The 24713-nt window shown below is 35.8% G+C and overlaps 1 pseudogene; it reads left to right on the forward strand.

The window, feature by feature from the left end:
* Window positions 1–303: 303 nt before the first annotated feature.
* Window positions 304–24713, forward strand: part of LOC123850756 (Y-box-binding protein 1-like) — a 158129-nt pseudogene continuing 133719 nt past the window's right edge.

Raw genomic sequence — 24713 nt, forward strand, 5'->3', positions numbered from 1 at the left:
GAGTTCTTTCTAACTCCCTGAGCTGCAATATTAAATGCAGTTTTGTTGTTGTTGTTGTTTTCGTAGAGAGCTCATATCAAGAAATTTGAGCTGATCTAACTTTCTGTTCCTTTCATCATTATCCCACACCCTGAATATTCATTCCCACATACATTTCCAAGATTTCTGTCTATACAAATTTTTAAATAATAGTACTTATTTTGGAGTATAGTGCACACCCTCATGGGTCATAAACCTTGCCTTTAGGGCCCTGCTGGGACTTACATCAAGTTACAGGTCTAGAAGCAAAGAAGGGTATTAGGTATGGGTCCTGAGGAAAATCAGCATTGTCTTGCATCACAACCACCTCAGCGGAGCCATTACTATTTCCTAGGGGAATGCAAGGGTAATCACCTCAGAAGAAGGAAAAAGGCTGCAATCACTGAGGATTGGAATACCGTAGCCACTCAAAGTGAAGAGGCTGATACCATTAGCTTTGAGAAGGTAAAAAGAGATTTATTATAGGAATTGGCTCACTTCCTATAATAAATTAGGAACACTGAGAAATCCTAAGATATGCTTTCTTCAAGCTGGAGGACCAGGGAAGCAGTTGGTACAATTCAGTCTGAGTCTGAAGGCCTGAAAACCAGGAGTACTATGTAGGGCCAAAGAAGATGGATATACAAGCTCAGAGAGAGTAAATTCACACTTCTGCCTTTTTGTCCTTTTCAGGACTCAAAGAATGGGATGATGCCTACCCACACTGGTGAGGGCAACATGTTTCCCTAGTCTATGATTCAGATGCTAATTTATTTTGGAAACATACACACACACACACACACTCAGAAATGCTTTTCCAGCTTTCTGGGCATCCCTTAGCTCAATAAGTTGACACATCAAATTAACCATTGTAGGGATATAGATAGATGATAAGAAAGAAAGAAAAAAAGAAAGAGAAAGAAAGAAAGAAAGAAAGAAAGAAAGAAAGAAAGAAAGAAAGAAAGAAAGAAAGAAAGAAAGAAAGAAAAAGAAAGAGGAAGAAAAAAAGAAAAGAAAAGAAAAGAAAAAAGAAAATAGATGAAAGGATATGTAGACAGCTGTTTAATTTCAACTTTGACACACATTTCAAAAGGAAGTCCAAAGCAATGGACTGGAAAAGGAAACTTTTATTAGTTTAATCAATAATTTATAGACAGTAAAGCACACATGGTTGTGCCCCACAATGAACCTCTAACCCCCCAAAAAAGTTGCTGCTAATTCTTGTTCTTTTATACTTCCAGACTTAGATTTCCCTACTAGCTAAATTACCTTTTTCTTTCTCCTTTGTTCTAACTTCTTCTTTTAACCAGACTCTTAGTGTTGGAAGTGTTATGGGGCTCAGTTTTTAGCTTTCTTCTTTTCCTTCCAACACTAATTTCCACTGGTGATTTCATTTGGTCTCAAACTATATTTATTCCTGCTTGGATATTCAATAGACACATAAAATGCAGTTCACCAAAATTAAGCATCTGTCCCTGTCCTGGCCCTGAATATTTCCAAAATATGTTTCACCCATGTCCTTAGCTCAGCTGATAGAAAATCCATCTTTCCAACTGCTTAGGCTAAAAACCATAAAGTTACTCTTGACTATTTTCATTCTTTCCACCTCCACATGGTATCATAAAATCTAAAACATTACCACTTTTCACCACCTCCACATGCTTCATTCATGGCATAACTCAAGGGCATAAGACAGTGCCTGACACATAGCACTCCTTGTAAAGCCACGGAAACAGATTTCCATGGTTTCCGGAGATAAAAGTGAACAACCAAGGGGCGCCTGGGTGGCTCAGTTGGTTAAGCGACTGCCTTCGGCTCGGGTCATGATCCTGGAGTCCCGGGATCGAGTCCCACGTCAGGCTCCCTGCTCAGCGGGGAGTCTGCTTCTCTCTCTGACCCTCCTCCCTCTCATGCTCTCTGTCTCTCATTCTCTCTCTCGCAAGTAAATAAAATCTTAAAAAAAAAAAAGTGAACAACCAAAATAGATGTTGGGCAAGATGCATTTTGGGAAGAGGAAAGGGGAAATGGTAGGTAAGTTTAAATGGAAAAGGAAGGTTAAGATCATTTTACAAACCTTCTTACAGTAATAAGGATTTTGGATTTCAGCCCAGATGTACTGTAAACAATTATTTGGAATTTGTAAGGAATACTTTATAAGATTGTCTCCTCTTGTCTGTGATTTTGCTTTCTTTGGTTTCAGTTACCATGTTAAATCATAGTCTAGAAGCAGATGGTCTTCCTTTTGACATACTGTCAGAAAGTTAGTAGTAGTCTAACACTACATTCCTATGTCATTCACCTCATTTCATCTCATCATATAGGCATTTTATCACCTCATATCATCACAAGAAGAAGAGGGAGGACAGAACAATAAGATATTTTGAGAGATCACTTTTACCTAACTTTTATTACAGTTTATTGTTATAATGTTGTACTTTATTATTAGTTATTGTTATTAATCTCTTACTATGCCTATGCTATAAATTAAACTTTATCATAGGTATGTATGTATAGGAAAAAATACAATATATATAGGGTTCCATACTATATGTCGTTTCAGGCATCTCCTGGGTGTCTTGGAACGTATCTCCTGCAGAGAAGGGGGTGGGGTGCCTACTGTACTAAAAGTTGAGTCAGAACAGCATCGTCTGGCCAAAAAGCTAAGCTATTATGAAAATAAATTCTCTCATTAAAAAGGGGGAACTCCACATTTTTCCAACTTTGAAAAGTATTGCTCATTAAAATGTTTAAAATGTCAGCTGGTTCTTATATTAATTAGAAACAATGCCACACAATTTTATTTTGCCTCACATTCATCCTAATTAAAAAAGTCCAGGGGCACCTGGGTGGCTCAGTCGTTAAGCGTCTGCCTTCCACTCAGGTCATGATTCCAGGGTCCTGGGATCGAGCCCCGCATCGGGCTCCCTGCTCCGCGGGAAGCCTGCTTCTCCCTCTCCCACTCCCCCTGCTTGTGTTCCCTCTCTCACTGTGTCTCTCTCTGTCAAATAAATAAATAAAATTAAAAAAAAAAAGTCCAATGTTCACTTGAAAGTAAGTTCAAGTAAGTAAGTAAGGCTCATCCAAGGGATGTCAAAAAAAAGGATGTAAAAACAAACAAACAAACAAAAAAACCACAGTATTCTGTGTATTCATGTCTAAGAAATTATATTAACCCATTGGGATCTCACACATACACTATATACTTTTTTAAATCTTATGATTCCACTGCCAAAATATTAAGCACACAAAATAAGCTCTTATTTCTGTTCTATGAACACAACTTCCTTAAACCATCTTTAGTCATTTATTATAGAAATGGGTTCTGTAGGACACTCCAGTCTAAAAATATATGTTGAGTTCTGGAGAATATAAGTAAGTATGAAGCTTCTTGACTATATTATGAAATGAAGATGGAGATACTGTCTGTACATTCACTATTATCTCCCTAACACCTATCAGTTTTTGGCATATAGCAGATGCTCCAAAAATAAATGTCAAAAAAAGTCTGAAAATTAAATTGATATAATAAGGTATGCACTTGCAAAAATTAATTAAAATTCTATTATTTATAATTAAGTCCTCATATCGGCACTTGTAACTTTTCCAAGTACTTTCCTAAGTTGTCTCATTTGATTTTAATAACTCCATAGCACAGAGAACTTTTATTTTACTAATTAGGACACATTAATTGATGTGTCTAAATTCACAGAGCAGAACCACTAAAACTCAGACCCACATTTTTTTCCCCAGGAAATCATATTTCTTTTATTTATTTATTTATTTATTTATTTATTTATTTATTTATTTATTTATTTATTTATGAGAGAGAGAGAGAGAGAATGAGTCGGGGGTTGATGGCTAGGTGTAGAAGGAGAGAGAGAGAGAATCTTAAGCAGGCTCCATGCTCAGCGTGGAGCCCTATGCAGGGCTTGATCTCACGACCTTGAGATCATGACCTGAGCCGAAATCAAGAGCTGGATGCTAACTGACTGAGCCACTCAGGTGCCCCAGGAAATCATTATTTCCTATATGATATATTTATAAGACACATAAACAAAGGAAGGGGTTTCAAAATAACCCCCTCTGAGTCACTATTCTCAAATAGAATTTCTACTTACTCTGTTAAAAAAGCAATTCAAGAAAAATATCTAAATCCAATTTTGCCAGGGAGAAATTGTTATCTCATATTTCTTTTACTATTTCCCTAGCATAATATTTAGATATTATTGTATGAAATATGAAGTAAAAATAGGCTTTTCTGAATAACTTGTTTCCTGATCATTTTCATTCCTTAGATCCAACTAGCCTAAGGCCAGGAGAAGGAGGAGGATAGTTAAGTCTCCCTTACTAACTTTACTGAATCTACCAATTTAAAGGTTAACCTCATCCAAAAACACATTTATGGAAACATTCAGAATAATGTTTGACTACATATGTGGGCACCATGGCCCAGCCAGGTTGACATGTAAAACTAACCATCATAGGAGTCTCAGCTATAATTCTTGAGTGCAAATTATATGACAGTTTCCTGATAATATGGAGACAGTTACTTTGCTTATAAAATGAGGAAAGTCCTACTTCCTTTGAATTATCAAAGGAATTATCAAAATAATTATCAAATTATTGTTGTAAAAAAAAGGTAATAATTAATATAAATGTTCTTACCATAGAATTTGGTACCTGTTGGTATTTAATAAATAATAGACTCATCATTTGTTAATAACTTTGCATGTTTGCACTTCCCCCGAATGAACTTTTCTTGCCCTTCCTTTTCTGGACTAAAACCTAGATCTTATCCTTTATTAGTCTTTGCACTAAAGCTCTCACTCTCTACCTTTCTTGTACAATGAGATGAATCTCCTATAATAAATCCATTGGATTTCTATTTCTAATTCTCTACCTTAAATTAGCATACCCCTGTCTCCTTACTTGTTTTTTAAAGATAGTTGGCTGATGTGCATTGATAGCATAAACTAAGACTATTAATTGAATTATTTTTCCTATAAAATCCCTGTGAAGTAGGCACTGATATATCCTTTTATTTTGAGGAGGATAGGGAGGCTTGGAAGGTGCAAGTAGTTGTTCCAATTTAATGGCTAAAAGAAAGACCGGAACAGGGGCAATCTGAATCCAAAGCCCTTCTTTTAATCCCATGCATGCTTAACTGAGTAAAGCTTGTGTTTGTCTTCCTAGCATATATATGCAAACATAAATGCAATGATTATCTTTCTGCATTTTCATTCTTCTGTTCTTGCCTGGTAAATTATTTGCGTTCTCTCTCTCTCTCTCTCTCTCTCTCTCTCTCTCTCTCTCTATATATATATATATATATATTCATCCTCATAATCCAGGACAAAGGATAAGTCTTAGATGAGAAAGAGAAAAAAAAAAAAAACTTTGATAGTTCTGTAGCTCCAACGATGAATCAAGCAGTATGCTCCTTCTGATTATAATTTGCTGGATTCCATTTTCTAAGTGGATGAAATCTGGCAATGAGTTCCCTTCCCTGACACTACTTACATTTAATGATACCTTGTTGTGCCTGTGGTCACTGAAATAGATGACTGAACATCAGTTTCTATGCTTCCAACACTGAGTCCCTGCAATCTGATGCAAAATACTCTTAGAATAGAATGTGATATATAATAGTATCTGTTGGTATTAAAACACAAAGATTGGTTTTAAATCATTAGACCAGAATAGTTAGAATAAAGTTACATCTGTAAGACATATTACATATATCTAGAGAGTCTTATTAAAGCTAAGTTCAGAAGTAGCAATTAAACTAAAGTGATGAATTAATGATGAATCAAGAAACCAGATGTAGAATTTGTAGACAAAATGCAGTTGAAAACTACACATATGATTTGGTTGAGTAATTTTCAAAGTCATATTTTGACATAAGGAGCTAAGAATGTGTCATATAACCAGGTATCAGGGGAGAGAAAGGCTGAGAGAAATGAGTTGGAAGCCTGTGCTAAGATGAGAATTTCTGATGTCAAAACTTTATGTTTGAGGGATATTAAGAGTGTTCTTTCAAATCAGGCTGTATTAAAGTGACCAACTGAAAACTGGAATGTCCAAACCTTGGAACTGTGGGAATGCAGAACTGGAATGGGAATAAGAAATTTGTTTTCTCACATTTTTCTGTTATCCCAACCTTGAAAAGTCACAGCTCTCAGTAGTACATGGTCCAGTCAGTTAGTAGATATGTTTTAAATGTTATATACAGAGAACAACAATGATTGGGATTTTTATTAGTCAAGATTCTCCAGAGAAACAGAAGCAATAGGATGTATAGAACCATACAGAATATATAGATCTCTCTCTCTCTCTCTCTCTCTCTCTGTAGAGATTTATTTTAAATAATCAGCTCAGAGGATTATGTGTGTTGGGAAGTGTAAATCTGCAGGGTAGATTTGCAGGCTGGAAACCCAGAAAAGAGTACTACAGTTCAAGTCCGAAGGCCTGCAGTCTGAAGACCTCATTAAGAGCTGATACAATTCAAGTCTGAAGGTTGTCTGCTCCAGAATTCCCTCTTGCTTGGGGGCAGTCAGTCTCTTTTTAATTTAGGCCTTCAACTGATTTGATGTGGTCCACCCACATTATGAAGAGCAATCTGCCTTACTGAGTCTATAAATTTAAATGCTAACCTCATCCAAAAACACATTTATGGAAACATTCAGAATAATGTTTGACTACATATGTGGGCACCATGGCCCAGCCAGGTTGACATGTAAAACTAACCATCATAGGAGTTAAAAAGTCTCAGCTATAATTCTTGAGTGTAAATTATATGACAGTTTCCTGATAATATGGAGACAGTTACTTTGCTTATAAAATGAGGGAAGTCCTACTTCCTTTGATAATACTGTTGTAAAAAAAAGGTAATAATAAATATAAATGTTCTTACCACAGAATTTGGTACCTGTTGGTATTTAATAAATAATAGACTCATCATTTGTTAATAACTTTGCATGTTTGCATTTCCCCTGAATGAACTTTTCTTGCCCTACCAACACACTACCAGTCTACGCCGCGTAATGAATATGGCCTTGTTCTTGTGACAGTACGTTAAAGATAAAGAAAGACCAAATCAATTCATTATCTTAATACAAATAAAAATCCCCACCTGAATTATTATTTTCTCATTAACCTCACTTAAACTTTGAATCCTTTTTAATTCATCTTATCTCTGGTTTCCCTTTGTTCCATCCCCATATATTCATGTGCCACTCATATCCTCAACTCCTAAATGGATGTTACCCATATTCCTCTGCTAATAGCAAGGTTTTCAGACAGAATGAACCCTTAATCATATTCTGGATTTCCTGTTAATTCATCTGTGAATTCAAAAGGTGGATTTGGCCTTCATTTTAGCAGGGGACCTAATCTGCTTTCTTTTAGCCTTACATTGGTCTTTGACACTTTTTTTTGAACAGTGATCTTTAAATTATAGACTTATTTAGGCTGCTGTGAGCACAGAACATGCCCTCAAATTACAAGTCTATTTGTGTTGGTCGGCAAGTGCATTTATTAGCATTAATGTATCAATTATTTTTAATTAGATCTTAGAACTTCTCTTTCACCAATAGTTAAGTCATTAGCTGCAATTTGCAAATGAAAATGATCACAATGTTTCCCAGGCCCCACATAATAATGCCTCTCATTATCTAATCCAGAAAACGACTTATTGTTTACTCTTATTTTAGTCCCTCTTTTCTTGTTATCTGTTAGCCTAACAACCTGTGGAAATCTTAACAATGTGGCAAAAGTTTCCTAATTGCTCCTTTCCACCCCATACTGATATCAGAGTGAATTCTGACCTCCTCTATTCTTTTTCTAGTTTATTTATGTATAGCTAAAACAACAAAATGCACTTTTGAAAACAACAACAAAACCAAAAACTCCTGCCTTTGGAACTCACAGTAGTTTTGTGTTCAAGACCAGAGACAGGAACACCTTCAAATCTCCACCGTCTAGATCATTTCAGACCATAAGTGATTATAATCTTTTCATTCAGGGCAATATTTTTTTATATATTTGGCTTAAAAGTGATTAGGTTTTAGGGTAATTTTAATATTTTAAATGCATTAACAATCACAAAAACATCTTTTTTTTTTTTTTTACCAGAGCAATTGGTTTATATTTGAGGCAGAAAATAGTATCACAAATGTATACAAGGAATAAATTAAATGTGGGACCAAAAGATCTAGTTCTATATAAAAAGGACTCAGATTAATTCACGAATCAATAACCAAATTAACAACTGGTTCACTTAACATTTAATTTAACATTAAAAATTAACACTTAAATCATTGAATTATGAATTAAGGTTAATTTACAAGGACTTTTTTTGAAGCTTAGTTGAGCAGTTTAAAGGAAATAACAACTATATATAGTTTACTTGAGTAAGCTAGAATATCTGAAAGTCTCAGAACTGAAATTTAACTTGATTTGTATTTTTGATTATGGTACAAAGTTATCACAAAGTTGTATGTGGTAACAAATGTTATTTCAGTGACTTTCAACCCATGCTCCTTTGAGTAAACTTGGGTAAGCGGTTCCAGGTTATACAAAGAAAGTCTTAGACACACAACCAAATCATAACCAGGACTATCTTGTTCACATGAAAAATTAAATGAAATTAACGTGAAAAATATTAAATACTTTGCATTTTATTTTCCTTATTATTTACATTTTTAAAACACATTAGCCTATATCTCATTCAATCTTAAATAGTCTCAGGGGACATATAAAATAGCCACTGTTTTGTACTGAATACACAATTTCTCAAAACTTTCCAGTGACTTCATCAAAATCAATAGAATTAAAACCAAATTCCACTTATTTCTGTTGCAGCACAATGCTACTGTTACAATAAGACATTATGTCCAATAACTAAGATTCCATCATTAATGCAATCAATACATATACTGAATGTATTTTTTGAAACCTAAATTTAATTTTTTTTAAGATTTTATTTATTTATTTGTTAGAGAGAGAGGAAGAGAAAGAGAGAGAAAGCACAAGCAGGGGGAGTAGCAGGCAGAGAGAGAAGCAGGCTCCCCACTGAGCAAGGAGCCTGATATGGGACTCAATCCCAGGACCCTGGGATCAAGACCTGAGCAGAAGTCAGATGCTTAACTGACTGAGCCACATTTAGTAAGCTAAATTTTAAATGAAAGGAAATGATATGATAAATATATGTCAATAATCACATAGAAAGAAATTGAAGCTGATGCTCCCTACCAGGAAGGTGAATCATGATAAAAATATATCACTTCTAGTGAGAACAAACATGGAAAAAGCCAAGAACTGGGAATAAAGAAAAGAGAGTAAGCATTTCCTCAGCACAGCTCATGTTCACAAAAGTAGTTTATGCTATGTGATTTATAACCTTAATTTATCTCAGTTTCCTCCAGACTCATGAGGTAAGCATGCTTCCAGTTACATTTACAGATAAGGAATGGGCCTATGTCATTTAAAGAAGTTACTCAAGATCTCACACCATGGGAAGAACAGTGCTAGACTTGCAACTGGCTCTGTTTTTCATCAAAGTCATTCTCCCTTGATGTATAAGAATATGAGTAACAAAGAAATGAGCTGGCTGGAGCAGTCAGCTAATACTTTTAAAACTAGGAAACCTTCAGAAACAAAGATGATAGGAAGAATAGAAAGCTTTTTGTATCTAGAAAGAATTCAATATGCATTACTGTTCGGTCATAAACTGGCCCCCACACATGGAGGGCTAAGTGAGATCAAAGAAAGAGGTAGATCACTCCGGATTTGTAGGTGTCGGGTTTCATAAGCAAGGGGACTTACATATGTGGTTCATCTTGGGCTGTCACAAGATGAGTAGATCTCTGAACCTGCCTACCTGAATCTTAAAAATGTACATCAAAATGAAAAGCTTTTGCTCAGTAAAAATCCATCAACAAAACAAATAGAAAATCTATTGAATAGGAGAAGATATTTGCAAATGATATATCTGATAAGGGGTTAATATCCAAAATATATAAAGAACTTATACAACTCAACATGAAAAAAAGCACAAATACTCCAATTAAAAATGGTCAGAAGACATGAACAGACATTTTTCCAAAGAAAACATACAGGTGGCCGACAGACACATGAAAAGATACTCAACATCACTAACCATCAGGGAACTGCAAATCAAAACCACAATGAAATATCACCTTACACCTGTCAGAATGGCAAAACTCAAAAAGACCAGAAATAACAAATGTTGGAGAAGACATGGAGAAAAAGGAACCCTTGCACATTGCTTGTGGGAATGCAAACTGGTGAAGCCACTGTGCCAATACTACGGAGGTTCCTCAAGAAATTCAAAATAGAATTACCATATGATCCAGTAATTCCACTACTGGTATTTACCCAAAGAAAATGAAAACACTAATTTGAAAAGATATATGCAACCCTATGTTTTTTGCAGCATTATTTACAATAGCCAAGATATGGAAACAATCCACATGTCCAACAATGAATGAATGGATAAAAAAGAGGTGGCATACACACACACACACACACACACACACACAATGGGATATTACCCAGCCATAAAAAAGAATGAAATCTTGCCATTTGCAACAATGTGGATGGATTGACAGGGATTCACTTTTAATGCTATATTCACTTATAATGCTAAGTGAAATAAGTCAGAGAAAACAAATACCTATGATTTTGCTCATATGTGGAATTCAAGAAATAAAACAAGTGAACAAAGAAAAACAAACAAATAACAAAAATAAACAAAGCCCCATTGTTAAATACAGGGAACTGCTGGTTGCCAGAGGGGCAGTGGGTAGGCGGATGAGTGAAACAGGTGAAGGCACTAAAGTTAAGCATTGGAGGAACCCCTCCACATAGCAGGCACTGTGCCAGGTGCCTTAAAAAACACAGTATCTCATGAATCTTCACTGAGACACTGTGAGTTATACCATATTATCCCTGAGTCTCAGAAAGTCATCAGGATAAAAGAAATCTAAATCTAAAAAGGACAAATCTCCCTTCCTTGATGTAAGGAAATAAATCAGGTGATCGTCTTCTCCTATGGAACTATTTGGTTCCCTGAGAATATGGTAGTATATCAGGAATTCATGGTTAATCACCACTGCGAGAGAGTTAAATACCCAGCAAACCCTGGTCAACTTTAGACAGCTAAGGAATAGCCTTCATTCCTGCTATCATGGCCACTTTGTCCATTAGCTAATTCAGTAATCCAGGGAATGCTGGAAAAAGAGGCTGAGAGAAGTCCACCAAGTTATCAAATGCCTTGTCTACAATGTAAAGCTTTTGATAAGTGTTACATGTGGGTCATGTATAGCCTAATGTTCTGCATCATACTGAGATGTCCATTTACATGTTTTCCTCAAATTTCCTTATGGCAAATTCTCCATTTTTTGTTCTAATTCCTTGACCATTCAAATTCTTAGATACTTCCCTTTTATCAGAGTAAATTCAACACTAAAAAATATCAGTTGTACCAGGCAGAAGGGACAATATATTATTCCGCTCACTGGACAAATTTCCTTTCTCCATTTCCTATAAGTTCACTTCTGAGTTAGACTGGGATGCTACTTTAATCAACCTGAAACTGGTTGATTATTGTATTGAAACCAATACATTATGCAAGGCCATCTCTAAACCAGGTTTATTTTGTTTTTCTACCTTGGTTAACTGGTAAACGAAGGGAAAATTCCCCTGAGGCCACCAATATTCTAAACTTCAACAACTTTTTAAAATATTTTCTTAAGGATCATAATGCTTACATCACCAGTTTATATTAGAAGACTTTGATTTCTGTATCAATGTGGTAACTATGTGGGGGAGTGGAGAAGATCAGTGGCATAATAATGCATCCAACTTTATTATTTTGTGGTTCATCCCTCTACCAATCTCCTTTTAATAGGTCATTATTTCATCTGGATCTTCATTAACTTACTTTACACACAGATAGAAACTCATCTTCTTGAATGAAAATGGATTCTGGTACACACACATATATGCACAGACATGTAATTTCCAATTCAATTTAGCTAAAATACATACTCCTTCCTCCTTCAGAAAACATCCTAAAATCCATTCTGTACACACAATTCCCAGGTTTTAGTTAATTGCTATAGTTCATTTCCTGAATAAGCCTTTTCTTTTGGGGATATATCCTGCATTTGACAGTGTGGGAGAAAGTAGGATGCAAGTACAGTTACAGATATAATGGTAACAAATAATAGGGAAATGAGGGATATCTTTAAGTACGTACTATTAAGGCATTCATTCAGGTGAGGGGACTATAGTATTTTAAACAGAAGATGCTCAGAAAAGGAAGAGGGAATTTCTTTATATAGGAAGAGAATGGCAGAAGAGGGTTTTCATGCAATAGGGACCCCCAGATCTTCACACTTGACACTATTTCAACATCTCAGGTAGTATTTTTTTCCTTATTTATCTGCATTAATATCTCTTCACATAAAGACCAGAAAAAGTTGAGAATACAGCTGATAATTCAATTCAGCTACCTGCAGGAACAAATCCCAGATCTGATTTATGGCCATCTCAACTGCCCAGTTGTAAGAAGATAGCTATTATTAAAATATAGTCATATATGCTCCTTGAGTTTCAGTTTGCAGTCAGAATTTAATTACTTGAGCTGGGCTATTCTTTTACTTTAAATTTCCTCAGGCATTCAGTCATGACTACCATACTGTGTGGCCTTTGCATTCCTGCTCATCACACTAATCAGGCAGCAGTAGTGAAGTAGTCAAGAGCAGCTTCTGCCACAGAATAACTTAATTGTGTTCCCCTTACATGTCATGGGTTGTGAAGCCCCATGTCAGATTATGAATATAGTATTCCACCCTATTTTAATTTGATTTCTTTGAGGCTCTGTTGAATAGATATAATTCTCTACTTTGATGTTCTTTATCACTTAGAATTCTTCAGTTGCAATCAAGATGGTCTGACTGTAGTTACATAATCAGAAATGTAACTGAAAGAAAGGGTAGCAATCATACCGGGAAACTGATAGTCACCAATGAAGTTCAGATGTGTTTGGTTCTGGTACAGTTGTATAACAAGAGTAGCATCATGGGGATTTAGCTGCAAGAACTGAATGAGCTCCAAATATGTAGGTGTCTTTATTCATCTCCTTATAATTCATTGTTCAGAAAAAGAAGATTCAATTGTCTAACTTAGATTTCAGATTTACCCTTTGTTTAGGATAGGGAAAAGCTTCATTACATAGAATTCTGTGGGGGAAAATTATATCATCTAAAGAATGTCAAGGTATTTTAAGAAGTGGAAATAAATGCTTCATATGTGGGCTAAATTTGGTTTAAATATACATCAGCATTATACAGGTCTAAATATAGCCACAAAACCTAAATACGGTTCAAATGATCTCATTTATCTAACACAGGTACAGCCTCAACACACACCTTTCCCAGTTGGAAGGTGCTTGTCTGGTTCTGGTGTTATGATCCTTATCATAAAATTATACAGGCTCAGAGAATGGAATCCATACTGAAATCACATCTTTTATCTCCCATAGTGCTTGCCTATAGTAGAGGCTTTATAAATATTTGTTGAAGAGTTGAAAAAGAATCAATCAGAAATGAAAACTACAGTAAATGAGATTGGAAACAGGCTTGATGTAATGAAGAGCAGGCTGGAAGAAGCAGAGGAACAAATTAGTGATATAGAACACATAATAATGGAAAATAATGAAGGTGAACAACAGAAAGAATAATTATGGAACACGAAAATAGACTTAAGGAACTCAGTGACTCCATCAAATGTAATCATAGTCATATTATAGGAGTCCCAGAAGACAAAGACATAAAAGAGGGGACAGAAAATTTATTTCAAGAAATAATAGCAAAAAACTTTGCTAATCTGACAAAAGAAACAGACATCCAGGTCCAAGAGGCATGGAGAACTCTCATCAAAATCAACAAAAGCAGGCCAACATCAAGACATATTGGAATTAAATTTGCAAAATATAGTGATAAAGAAAAAAAAAATCCTAAAAGCAGCAAGATAAAAGAAGTCCTTAACTTACAAGGGAAAACCCATAGGGCTAGCTGGAGATTTAGCAACAGAAACTTGACAAGCAAGAAGAGAATGGCATGATATATTCAAGGTGCTGAATGGGTAAAAATCTGCAGCCAGGAATACTCTATCCAGCAAGGCTATTCAGAATAGAAGGAGAGATAAAGAGTTTCCCAGACAAATGAAAACTAAAGGAGTTCATGACTACTAATCCGGACTTGCAAGAAATACTAAAGGGGACCCTTTAAGTGCAGAAGAGAGACTAAAAGTGACAAAGACAAGAATGGATCAAAGAAAATATCCAGAAACAATGACAATACAAGTAATAAAATGGCAACAAATACATATCTATCAGTAATTACATTGAATATAAATGGACTAAATGCTCTAATCAAAGGACATAGGGGCGCCCGGGTGGCCCAGTAGGTTAAATGTCTGACTCACGATTTTGGCTCAGATCATGATCTCAGGGTCTTAAGATGAACCACCACATTAGGCTCTGTGCTCAGTGGAAAGTCTGCTTGAGATTCTCTCTCTCCCTCAGCCCCTCCCCCCACTCTCGCTTTCTATCTTTCTCTCTAAAATAAATAAATAAATCTTAAAAAAAAGACATGGAGTGTCACACTGGATTAAAAAACAAAATAAAACAAAACAAAACAAAACAAAAACAAGACCAATCTATATGCTGCCTACAAGAGACTCATTTAAGACCTAAAGATACCTGTAGATTGAAAATAAGGGTGTGGAGAAATATTTATCACACAAATGGATGTAAAAAAAAAAAAACTGTAGTAGCAATACTTATATCACACAAACTAGACTTTAAAACAAAGACTGTAAAAAGAGACAAACGGCATTCTATAATCATAAATGGGATAATCCAATGAGAAGATATAACAATTTTAAAACATTTATACACCCAACATGGGAGCACCCAAATATATAAAGCAATTAATAACAAACATAAAGGAACTAATTGATAATAACACAATAATAGTAGTGGACATTAACACCTCACTTACACCAATGGACAGATGATCTAAACAGAAAATAAACAAGGAAACAATGACTTTGAATGATACACTGGACCAGATGAACTTAACATATATATTCAGAACATTCCACCCTAAACAGCAGATGCACATGGAACATTCTCCAGAATAGATCACATATTAGGACACAAAACATGCCTCAATAGATAAAAAAAAATGCCTCAATAGATAAATAAATGCTTGAAATCATACCATGCACTTTTTCTGACCACAAAGCTATAAAATTAGAAGCCAACCTCAAGGAGAAATATAGAAAGACCACAAGTACATAGAGGTTAAACAACATGATATTAAACAATGAATGGGTCAACCAGGAAATAAAAGAAGAAATTAAAAAACTACATGGAAACAAATGAAAATGAAAACACAATAAAATTTGGGGGACATAGCAAAAGTTGTCCTAAAAGGGAAGTGCATAGCAATACAGGCCTGGCTTCCTCAAGAAGTAAGAAAAATCTCAAATAAACAACCTAATCTTACATATAAAGGAGCCAGGAAAAGAAAAACAAATTAAGCCCAAAGCCAGTAGAAGGAAGGATATAGTAAAGATGAGAGCAAAAATAAATGATATAGAAAACTGAACAAAAAATCCAACAGAACAGATCAATGAAACCAGGAGCTGGTTCTTGAAAAAAAAAATTGATAAAACTGATAAACCTCTAGCCAGACTTATCAAAAAGAAAAGATAAAGGACCCAAATAAATAAAAGCACAGATGAGAGGAGAAGTAACAACTAATACCACAGAAATACAGTTATAAGAGAATACTATGAAAAACTATATGCCAACAAACTGGACAACTTAGAAGTAATGGATAAACTCCTAGAAACATATAAACTACCAAAACGGAAACAGGAAGAAACAGAAAAGTTGAACAGATCAATAACCAGCAAAGAAATTGAATCAGAAATTTAAAAAATCTCCTAACAAACAAAAGTCCAGGGCCAGATGGCTTCACAGGTGAGTTCTAGTAAACATTTAAAGAAGAGTTAATACATCATTCTTCTCAAACTGTTCCAAAACATAGAAAGGAAGGAAAACTTCCAAATTCATTCCACAAGGAATGAACATTACCTTGATACCAAAACCAGATAAAGATTCCACTAAAAAAGAGAACTAGAGGCCAGTATCTCTGATGAACATGGATGCAAATATTCTCAGTAAAACACTAGCAAACTGAATCCAGCAATACATTAAAAATATAATTCATCACAGGGGTGCCTGGGTGGCTCAGTCATTAAGCGTATGCCCTCAGTTTAGGTCATGATCCTAGGGTCCTGGGATCGAGCCCTGCATCGGGCTCCCTGCTCAGCAGGAAGCCTGCTTCTCCTTCTCCCACTCCCCCAGCTTGCATTCCCTCCCTCGCTGTGTCTCTCTCTGTCAAATTAATAAATAAAATCTTTAAAAAATATATAATTCACCACAGTCAAGTGGGATTTATTCTTTGGGTGCAAGTGTGGTTCAATATTCACAAATCAATCAATGTGATACACCACATTAATAAAAGAAAGGATAAGAACCATATGATCATTTAGGGTGCCTAGGTGTCTCAGTTAAGAAGCTGACTGTTGATTTTGGCTCAGGTCATGATCTCAGGGTCCTGGGGTAAGCCCTGCATTGGGCTCTGAGCTCAGGAAATTAAAGGTTCTCTCTCCCTCTGCCCTTCCCTCCACTTGTGCTCTCTCCCTCTCTCTCTAAAATAAACAAACAAATCTTTAAAAAAGAACCATATGATCATTTCAATAGATGCAGAGAAAGCATTTGACAAAGTACAACATCCATTCATTATGAAAACCCTCAACAAAGTAGGTTTAGAGGGAACACCATAAAGGCCATATATGAAAAACCCACAGCTAATATCATCTTCAATGGGAAAAAAAAACTGAAAGCTTTTCCTGTATGGTCAGGAACAAGACAGGGATGTCCACTCTCACCACTATTATTTAACATAGTACTGGAAGCCCTAGCCACAGCAGTCAGACAACAAAAAAAGATAAAACACATCCAAGTTGGCAAGGAAAAAATAAAACTTTCACTATTTGCAGATGACGATACTCTACATAGAAAATTCGAAAGACTCCATCAAGAAGCTGCTAAAACTGATACATGGATTCAGTACAGTCACAGGAAACAAAATCAATGTACAGAAATCTGTTGCATTCTGTACACCTAAAATGAAGTAGCAGAAAGGGAAATTAAGAAATCAATCCCACTTACAATTACATCAAAAACAATATGATATCTAAGAATAAACCTAACTAAAGAGGTGAAAACCTATACTCTGAAAACTATACAAGACTGATGAAAGAAACTGAAAAGGACACAGGGAAATGGAAAAAGATTCCACGCTCATGGATTAGAAGAAGAATCCCTGTTAAAATGTCTATTTTACCTAAAGCAACCTACACATTTAACTGCAATCCCTATCAAAATACCAACAGCATTTTTCACAGAGCTAGAACAATACTAAAATTTGTATGGAACTGCAAAAGACCCAAATAGCCAAGGCAACCATTAAAAAGAAAAGCAAAGCTGGAAGCATCACAATTCCAGATTTCAAGTTATACTGCAAAGCTGTAGTGATCAAAACAGTATGGTACCAGCACAAAAATAGACACATAAATCAATGGAACAGAATAGAAAACCCAGAAATGGACCCACAACTACATGGTCAACTAATCTTTGACAAGTAGGAAATAATATCCAAAGGAAAAAGACAGTCTCTTCAACAAATGCTGTTGGTAAAACTGGACAGAAACATGCAAAGAAATGATACTGGACCACTTTTTTATACCATACACAAAAATAATTTCAAAATGGATGAAAGACCTAAATATGAGACAAGAAACCATCAAAATCCTACAGTAGAACCCAGGCAGTAACCTCTTTGACATCAACCACAGCAACTTCTTTCTAGATACATCTCCTGAGGCAAGGAAAACAAAAGCAAAAATGAACTTTTGGGACTTCATCAAGATAAAAAGTTTCTGAACAGTTAAGGAAACAATCAACAAAACTAAAAGACAACCTAAGGAAGGGTCATGGGAGAAGCTTTTTGGAAATGACATATTTCATAAATGATTAGTATCCAAAATATATAAAGAACTTATACAACTCAATACCCATAAAATGAACAATCCAATTAAAGAATGGGTAGAAGACATGTATAGACATTTCTCCAAAGAAGACATACAGATAGCCAACAGACACATGAAAAGATGTTTGACATCATTCATTATCAGGGAAATGCAAATCAAAACTACAATGAGATATCATGTCACACCTGTCAGAATGGCTAAAATCAACAACACAAGAAACAACAGGTTTTGGTGAGGATATGGAGAAAGGGGAAGCTTCTTGCATTGTTGGTAGAATGCAAATGGTGCAGCCACTGTGGAAAACATTATGGGGGTTCCTCAAAAAGTTAAAAAGAGAACTACACTATGATCCAGTAAGTACACTACTCGGTATTTACCCAAAGGATACAAAACCACTAATTAAAAGGGATACATGCATCCCGGTGTTTATAGCAGCATTATCAACAACAGCCAAAATTATGGAAAGAGCCCAAATGTCCATTGAGTGATGAATGGATAAAGAAGTGTACACACACACACACACACACACACAAGGGAATATTACTCAGCCATAAAAACGAATGAAAAATGCCACTTGCAACCACATGGATGGAGCTAGATTCAAGAGCACACACATATATATGCATATATATTGGTATATCTCTATATATGTATATATCTGTATATATGTGTATATATGAAAATACGTGTGTATATCTGTGTATATATGTATATATCTGTATATCTGTATACGTATCTGTGTATGCACATCTGTATTATCTCTGTGTATGTTTATTTGGTGTCCAGCAAGAATGGAAGCTTTAGAGCTTATTAACCATGGCCTTGCCTATCCTCAGAATGTACAGTATTACTTTTCACATGCTGGCACTAATAAAAACTGACATGTGGAAATCCTTATGTTCTTAGCACATAAATCATTTGATATTGAGAACAACCTATTAACTTATTTAATTTGCTTTCCTCTTTCTAGATTTGAGGAAACTGAGGCATAGGGAAATTACATCAGTTGTGTCAAACACGCTGTCAATTTCCTCAAGACATTTAAGACACAGAATCTGGTTGGCGGGGATGCGGAGAAAGGGGAACCCTCCTACACTGTTGATGGGAATGCAAGCTGGTGCAGCCACTCTGGAAAACTGTATGGAGGTTCCTCAAAAAGTTGAAAATAGAGCTACCATATGATCCAGCAATTGCACTACTGGGTATTTACCCCAAAGATACAAAAGTAGGGATCCGAAGGGGTACGTGCACCCCAATGTTTATAGCAGCAACGTCCATAATAGCCAAACTGTGGAAAGAGCCAAGATGTCCATCGACAGATGAATGGATAAAGAAGAAGTGGTATATATATATACAATGGAATATTATGCAGCCATCAAAAGGAATGAGATCTTGCCATTTGCAATGACATGGATGGAACTGGAGGGTATTATGTTGAGCGAAATAAGTCAAACAGAGAAAGACATGTATCATATGATCTCACTGATATGAGGAATTCTTAATCTCAGGAAACAAACTGAGGGTTGCTGGAGTGGGGGGTGGGGTGGGAGGGATGGGGTGACTGGTGATAGACACTGGGGAGGGTATGTGCTCTGGTAAGCGCTGTGAATTGTGCAAGACTGTTGAATCTCAGATCTGTATCTCTGAAACAAATAATGCAATATATGTTAAGAAAAAAAAAGAAGAAGAAGGTAGCGGGAGGGGAAGAATGAAGCGGGGGAAATCGGAGGGGTAGACGAACCATGAGAGATGATGGACTCTGAAAAACAAACAGGGTTCTGGAGGGGAGGGGGGTGGGAGGATGGGTTAGCCTGGTGGTGGGTATTGAGGAGGGCACATTCTGCATGGAGCACTGGGTGTTATGCACAAACAATGAATCATGGAACACTTCATCTAAAACTAATGATGTAATGTATGGGGATTAACATAAGAATAAAAAAAAAAAGACACAGAATCTGTTCTCAAATGTTAAATTTCTTGAGTTGATGCTTAAAAAATGTATTGATGAATGAATGAGCATGAAGTGTATGAAAAACTGAGCATAACCAAGATTTGTAATCTTGAAGGGATAAACTGAATGCACTTGCAGAAAAGATGTCCTTATCATTCAGAGAAAGGAATCAGTCAGTAAAAGGCTAGATAAACAGTCACTCAACCAAGGGTCAAACCCGCATGCAGAAATCTCTGCCAATGCTCAGTCCTCCAAACAAACAAACAAACAAACAAACACTACAGAAGAGCAAGCAAAAGTAAAGAAGAAGAAAAGAGAAAAGAAGGAAGAGTGGCAGAAAATTGGAAAAAAGAACTAGAATTTAAAAACAACATAGAATACTGAGTAAGTCAGTGACCTAAAAAGGCTGCGCTTGAAGCTGAAGGTGTGGAAACTCTAAGGCTACTGGCTCAGAAAGAAAAGCAAGAGGAGAAGCCAGGGCAAATGTGGAGAGAAAAATGGATGGAGATAGGAGTCCTGAGAAAGACACTAATGGCCATGAGACAAAAACAGGTGTAGGAAAAAGCAAAAGGCATTCAGAAGTTGAAACATATTCTAAGATAAAAAAAAAAAAAAAAGAAGAAGAAGAAAAGATGAAGTGCCCAGGACATTCTGAAGTTGGAGAAAAGGAAGATCAGGATGATCCTGTGAAAGGTAAATTTAACTGGAAGGGAACTTTTAAAGCAGGTCTGAGACAGGGCTCAGATAATAGGATAGCAATCAAAAAGCTAGGGGAGAAGATTGCACCTCAGTATTTACAGTGCAAAATGAACATCACAAAGCCAAAGAGGAAATTCTGACCAACTCTAAGAAGAAAATCAGCAAAAATCTCACCTTCAAGTTACAAAAGGGCAAAGTCAAACTCTTAAAATGAACAAATTTGTATTTCAAAAATAAATCCATTCTACTATTGATGTATTCCTTTCACCGTTGTTAATAAAACATGTAATGAATTACAACAACTAGAACTTTGCTTTCCAGTGTTGTATTTTTAAGATAAGAAAACAATATATTTTTGGTAGTACTTTTATGAAAAAGTAAAATATATTATTTTCCACACACACACATACACACTTGCATGATGCATATTCATTGGCCTATTGTTGGATGCAGGGTCCAGGTTTTTGGTTTGAGTACATGTCTACTAACTGGCAATCCCCATAATCTCTCTTGCATAAATCACAACCAAAAACGAATTCTATAGCATTTCAGTATCAAGTTCTTTAAAATGAAGAGGGAAACAAAAGCTGATTACAAAGTCATCTTAGTGCAAAATGCTTTTGATATTTTTTGCATAACATCCCATCTTTTTTAGCTCTCTAGTACTCAATTAGCAAATTTTTAGTGAATTGTCTGGCTTATATTTGAAAGCATTCAACTAATTTTTCAGGAAACAAGTCTTTTTTGACAATTATAATTGGATTGATGCAATATTTAATTAAATTATGTAAACATAATAACTGATATACCTGGAATTAGTAGACTTGGAAGCAACAAAATCAATCTTGACCAGCCTAATATTCAGCTTGTGGGAGCAAATATTCATAAGTTTCTCAGAGAGTAATGTACCAGGTGCATGTGTTTATCAAACTTTGGGCATCAGTTAGTAAGTTCCACAGCCAAATAGGAGAATGCTGATTAATACTGCAAAAAAGCTAAGTGGGGTTATTTAAGACAAATTCCTTAGTCACGACTGTTGTCAGTCACAGATATCTGACAACTGTTGATGATGATGTTTCTGAATATTTATAGGTCACATGTGAAGTACCTCCCTCTGCACTTGCCTCTGAAGGGTGGCAGAAAATGTGCCCGCCCCCCCAGAATATGCCACTTAGACACAAGGATTATTTTGAACTAAAGGCACTTGAAATATAGCAGATGCAAGAAGGGCATTTGAACCCTCCCTTTTCTTCTGGAAAACAGGAAATAAAAACTCCCCTGTACCAGGAAAAAAAAGGAATATTCTTTAATAAGAGTCACAGCTGAGGAAATTCCATACAAGTAGACCTTGGTAAAATAATTCTTATCTTCCTTTAGCTTCCTCACATAGTTTAGTCACTTTTCCACACTTACCTCTCTTTGTTCAACCTAGCATAAAAGCATTTAGGTTTCCGCACTTCTTTGGGTCTTTTTTTCCCTCATGGGGGCTCCCATCTCACGTAAAACTTATCCATTTGTATGCTTTTCTCCTGTTAATCTCTCTTATGTCAGTTTAATTCTCAGGCCCAACCAAAAATCCCTAAGAAGTAAAGGTAAAATTTTGCCTCCCCTACTCCTCTTATTTTCATCATGGAGAGTTTAGAACAAGACATTTTAGAGTTTAAGAAAAAAAAAAAAGTTTTGAATTTGAGTCCTCAATTTGCCACTTACTAGCTGTGTGAATTTTTTTTTTTTTTTAAGATTTTATTTATTCATTTGAGACACAGACACAGAGAGAGAGAGCATGAGCAGGGGGTGAGACAGAGGGAGAGGGAGAAGCAGGCTCCCTGCTGAGCCAGGAGCCCGATGTGGGGCTCAATCCCAGGACCCCAGGATCAGGATCAGGACCCGAGCCGAAGGCAGACGCTTAACCATCTGAGCCACTCAGGCGCCCCTAGCTGTGTGAATTTTTAAATAGATTTCTTAGCCTCTCCATATTTCAGATTCCCTATCTATAAAATAGAAATACTAATGTATATTTTGGGTTGTTGAAGTAAATAAAAACTATATACAAAGGGTTTAGCAAAGTGCCCAGGTAAAAAGTACAGATTTAAAATATGGTAGCTTTAACTATACTCCCAATCTCCACTTTAACATTCTTCTTTTTTATGAGAGTTATCCTATCCTTTCTACATTTTCTACATATTGATCAGACTGGGGGAGGTCTAAGATGTGTATTTTTACTCCTAACACTCTTTCTCTTGGAAATCTCATTCTAGTGATGTTTTCCTAGGTTCATTTCTTGCTCTCATTCTGTCAACTGACAACAAAGACTTAGCTAATCCAATTCCTCTCCATTTACGTTGGCAAATCATGTCATCCTCTCTCAATTTATTGAGAAAACTCATTTTCTGACATATATGTCACTGAATGGGTAGTGCAAAATCCAACCAACACATTCAATTGAGGAGCGACTGAATATCCTGTTTATTTCAGGGAAAATCAGAAACTTATTAAAGGGCAAGCATGAAGAGATTATCTGTGAGATATTTAGATAATAGTGCAAGGCAGAAGAGAGAGAAGTAAGGTTCTGAAGCTGTGGCTATTTAGTTGTTGAGCCAATTTCCTGTTGGCTACAGGAAAAAGGACTGATTATCCAAAAGTCACTTGTTTGCAGGAAGCATCACATAAACATCACAGTTCAAGTTCTAACTATAAGCACAATCCTCTGCTTTAAGATGTGTATTAGAGGCCTTGATCACATCCCAAACCTATAAAATGTGGCCTTATTTCTGTAGTAAAAGCATACCCAGAGATCTAAAATAATCTTAAGTTCACTAAACATACTAGACATATAACAATGGTTTTCTTCACTATAGAAAAATAAAACCCTTAAAAGTGTTGTAACCCAAGTCTATGAAATCATAAACACACACACACACACACACACACACACAAAACACTGACTTAGGAACACAGAATATTTCCCCACATCCCAGAGCGCTCAAACTAGAGCACTTTCCCCTTAAAAAGTTGAAAATCATTTAAAGGTGAATAAAACAGATTCCACTATGCCTTGAAAGTAAATTTATGGAAACTGCTATCATAAAAGTAATGAGTGATATAGTGTAAAAATACAAATTGCATTCTCATGTCTGTTGATAGGGCTGCATGAATAAATATCTTCTAAATTTGTTCTTTCTTCTCTTTATTTCTCTCTTTCATCTTATATTTCCTTGTACATAATGTGTGATAAATCTCAGTCATTAAGATTTTTACTCAATCTTGGGGCACCTGGGTGGCTCAGTTGGTTAAGCGACTGCCTTCGGCTCAGGTCATGATCCTGGAGTCCCGGGATCGAGTCCCGCGTCAGGCTCCCTGCTCGGCGGGGAGCCTGCTTCTCCCTCTAACCCTCCCCCCTCTCAGGTACTCTCTCTCTCTCTCATTCTTGCTCTCTCAAATAAATAAATAAATCTTTAAAAAAAAAAGATTTTTACTCAATCATACATGACCAAGAACTTGAGTGAAAAAGAAAAAAAAAAACAGTTTTGATGAAAAGGTGAAAACAAAGACTGAACTACTTCTCAAATTTTAAATGTGCTCTCTGAACATGTGGGAACATTGCACTATAATTAATAGAGCTAATGGGTCAGTTCCAATATTTTTTTAGTTGTGTGATCTTATAAACATTAGTTTACTTATCTTTGAAAGGGCAAAAACAACCCTTCTTACAGTGATGTTGAAATAAAACAAGGTGATAAACTATGCAACATGTTTGCTACAATGCCCTTAACAAATGGTAATTAAATTGTTTTTATCAGTATCAGCATCTGTTTTATCATGATAT

This window comes from Mirounga angustirostris, unplaced genomic scaffold (genome assembly GCF_029215605.1).
Source record: "Mirounga angustirostris isolate CCGP_5_RB_7025 unplaced genomic scaffold, mMirAng1.0.hap1 SCAF_10, whole genome shotgun sequence".
NCBI lineage: Eukaryota > Metazoa > Chordata > Mammalia > Carnivora > Phocidae > Mirounga > Mirounga angustirostris.